The 4,050-nt window shown below is 32.0% G+C and overlaps 1 long non-coding RNA gene across 1 annotated transcript; it reads right to left on the bottom strand.

Moving 5' to 3' along the window:
- Positions 1 to 2,798: 2,798 nt before the first annotated feature.
- LOC112639122 lies at positions 2,799 to 3,184 on the bottom strand. The gene is made up of 3 exons (XR_003123303.1): positions 3,107 to 3,184; positions 2,901 to 3,017; positions 2,799 to 2,824 (listed from the first exon to the last, which is right to left on the bottom strand). It is a non-coding gene; the product is annotated as an uncharacterized LOC112639122 (long non-coding RNA).
- Positions 3,185 to 4,050: the final 866 nt, after the last annotated feature.

Raw genomic sequence — 4,050 nt, forward strand, 5'->3', positions numbered from 1 at the left:
TAATACCGCTAGCGGTAGATATTAATATTAAAATTAAGAGCGCATAGTTTTGACGCGCGAGATGGTCATAAGAGGAAGTCATAAATATATCGAGCATTGATGTCAACCGACACCTCCGATGAAATTCACGTTCTACTCTTTGATCACTGCCGTGCTTCTATGAAAGAGGTATCTATGTCAAAACAATTGATAAATAATTCGGTGGTGCTTCCGAGAACGACGTGGTCCGATGAAGAGATCACCTTACTCGAGGATTCCTACAGTTAAAGATCATGCAAGGAACAAAGGAATTACCAGTATATAAACCCCGGATTTTAGGCGCGAGAGCTCATTAATAATTAGTCAGTAGAAAAGACTCGCTGTTAATCGTTTTTGTCAGTTCGTCGCTATTACTCTTATATTCTTTATTATTCGTTAATCATTATAACTAAATCTATTACTTTGTATCAATCTGCTATCTGACATCCGTAGTCATGTCATCTGGTGGCGAGAAATAAAAGCAGTAGAAGCCCACTGTTTGCATAGAATTGTACTGCTATTTTATTAATTAATGAATTATTATTATGGATTAATGAATTATTATTATGGATATTTTCTCCGCATTTTAAAAGTTTAAATACAGATAAAGCAGTAAAGCTAACCACATCACTCTTGCAGTTTTGTATATTTTTACCGCATTTAATTATATACCCTGCTTGAAATATCCTTTCACTCTCAACGAATTTTCGTTGGGCTGGATTTGTACTAGCCCAATGACAAATGCTTTGTATACTAATTAACATAATCAATAAAATATCACATTGTTTCATAACAACATTATATTAAGCATGGGCTTCTCGGCGCCATGTTGACGTATGCATATAGGCTCCGCCCCCATGTCAGATCCCAATATCATTCGGTAAAATTCAAATAAAAGAATTATAATTGTGAATGTTTACTGTGTCAATTTTTGGAGAAATTCAGACCTTGTTTAGACGAAAGAGATCGACATCTGAGTGGTAAGTATCAGATTCTTTTATGTCTTATTTCATTCTCGCATATTCAATATTCGTGAAATAATATTCACCTCCCTTGCATTCATCACATTTCCTGAAACAAGATAACGAAGATTAAATAAATAGTTATACTGTCAAGCACTAGCACGTCGCTAATAGTATTCCTTCCTCTTACTCTAGCGTAAAAGCTGTTAAGGTGCAATTTCATTGATGCTAAAAAGTAGCGTCAACCATTGGTTGAACAAAGAAGTAAGTAGTTGCTTCATTGTTTAACCAATGGTTGACGCTACTTTTTAGCGTCAATGAAACTGTACCTTTATAACTTATTATTTTATTCTGCGTCAAGGCAAGGCAATTATTATTAGGTAATAAACTTAGTTTCCGCGGTTCACATTTAGATGGCATTAATTGTAGGTGTAATTTACTCTGATATCTGAATGCTGATTGAATTGATATTTGCATTTTAGAGGTTAGACATTTGTTAAAAAAATTCAGTGCGAAAAGATTAATTTAAGCGAACAGTATTATTTTCTTCTTTTGATTAAATATGGAACGTGATAAGTTGTTTTTTCGACATGTGCTGCTTCATTATTTTGATTTGAAAAAAACTGCAATTGCAGCTCATAAATTGTTTGTCGAAGCGATTGTGCTCCATCGGAAAGAACACGCCAAGAATGGTTTCAGCGATTTAAGAGTGGTGATTATGATGTGAATGATAAACAACGCTTAGGTCAACCGAAAAAATTTGAAGACATCGAATTGCAAGCATTATTGGACGAAAACTCAGCTCAAACGCTCCAAGAATTGCCTACAGTATTAAATGTTACTCTGATGGCTGTTTCCAAACGTCTACATGCAATGGGAAAAATTCAAAAGGAAGGAAAATGAGTACCACACGAATTAACCGAAAATGCCATTGCAAATCGCTTAAACATCTGTTTCTCTGCTCGCCAGGCAGAAAAAAAAGTTTTTTTATGGCGCATTGTGACTGGCGATGAAAAGTGGATCTATTTTAACAATCCCAAACGCAAAAAGTCATGGGTGGATCCCGGTCAATCATTAACATCCACACCAAAGCGAAATATCCATGGCCACAAAGCAATGCTCTGCATTTGGTGGGATATGCAAGGCGTCATTTATTACGAGCTACTCAGACCGAACCATAGAGCTTATACTAATGGAGGGGCCATGCCGCGCGCAAGAAGGATCGACAGAGAGGGATACATTTTTCTGTCTCAACTGTGGCCATAGGTCCGTAACTAAGTGATCTGGTACCTTGTTTAATTTTATTTCTTTGTATTTATTTTTTTGTAAAAATTTCTTTGCTGCAACATCTATTTAAATTTTTTTGTATTAAAGAAAAAATAAGAATATTTAAAAAATAATAAAACTGTTAGGAAGATTGAATTAAATAAACAATACATTTTATTAAGTTTTTAAATTATTTATTTTATGTTTATTCATTATGAAATAATATTAATGTATGCCACTGATTTAAGTTCATAATGTAAAAAAATGTACAAATTTATAATAAAATAGATCAATCTTAATGTACCGTTAATCCATGAGCTGCATTTTCAGAAATGAGATTCTTCTGTTTCAGATGTAAGATCAAATCCTGTAATGATGAAACTTTTTTAAGCAATCGTCTATTTTTGTCTTGTAATATCTTTATTTTCTTTGCTTGCTCATTAGTTTTTTCTTGTACTAATCGTATATTCCGCATAGTTCTTCGAGGTGTAGAAAAATGTACTGCTGTGAGATCTCCTATTCTCGCAGGACGCCATATTTTATTAGGAATGTTGGGCATCTGTGCATCTTCTAATTGTCTATAAAATTTACAAACATAACATATAATTTTTTTAGCAAACACATTTAATTAAATTTCAAAAATACAAAACATACCGCTTTGATGATGTTTCTGATAAAGATAAATTATCTTCTGTATTGGTGTCCTTGGTGGATGTTCTTGGTGATGGCGTTCTTGATCAATTACTTTCATTACATGGAAAGGTTAGTTCACTAAAATAATTTATGCAATAAATGGTATTATTAGATAAATATAATAGTGATTCTTATGGATTAATTATAAAAAAATTACATAAACATACCATGAAGAAGATACAATTTCATGTGTGCAATCTTGATTCTGTGTAGAAACCACATTAATATGTTGACTATAAGTTTGGTCGACACTGTGTTATAAGTAAAATTTTATTATAATATCATTTTTGAACATATTATGTATATTTCATTATGTATAATTTTCTTAAATCTTACTTGTTATTTGTTGTTAAATTGTCCTGATTTCATGAAAATATTCATGGTATCGCTGATGGTTTTAATAATTTTATACCATAATCTCTTTTTGGTATAAAACAATTTATTGTAAAATGTTCAGAACATATACGAGCTGTTTTAGATACAGGTTGCTGTAACTTACACGCTATTTCCCAAGCTATTCGAAAGTTTGTTGCCTTTGGAAATCTAAACAACATAAATTTATATTCATTTCACATCTATTATAATTTATTTATTTACTTATAATATTTTAGATGTATTTTATTACTTTATTAGTATACTTACGCATGAAACGATATTGCACTATTTTTATCATATTGTCTTTTACAAATATAGCATTTCATTACCATGTTAAAAAAAGCAGTAACAAATCAGCAGTATCAAAACAATTAAAAAATCATATAGGTTTTAGGTTATTTTTCCCAACTCGTAATTGTGTGCTTCTCCTCTTACGTGCTGGACACGGAGGGGGGAGCCACAGTTGAGACAGAATCATTGAAATATATACCATACTGGAATGAGCACGCCTTTGTTCTCGACCGGTCAGATGGAGATAGCTGTTCGGACCCGGATCTCTCTCTCTAACCAACAGTCTCGGTCACATGTTCACAGCTACTATTAGTTCTACAAACATTCGCCTTCATAAAAAGAAAATTTTATGCTTTAAAATGAAATTGTTGGATAATTATAAAATTTATATATTAAAATTTATTTTTACATTATAAAATTATTTAATAAAAACAATGTATATTGT

This window comes from Camponotus floridanus, unplaced genomic scaffold, assembly GCF_003227725.1.
Source record: "Camponotus floridanus strain SB8 unplaced genomic scaffold, Cflo_v7.5 scaffold47, whole genome shotgun sequence".
Taxonomy (NCBI): domain Eukaryota; kingdom Metazoa; phylum Arthropoda; class Insecta; order Hymenoptera; family Formicidae; genus Camponotus; species Camponotus floridanus.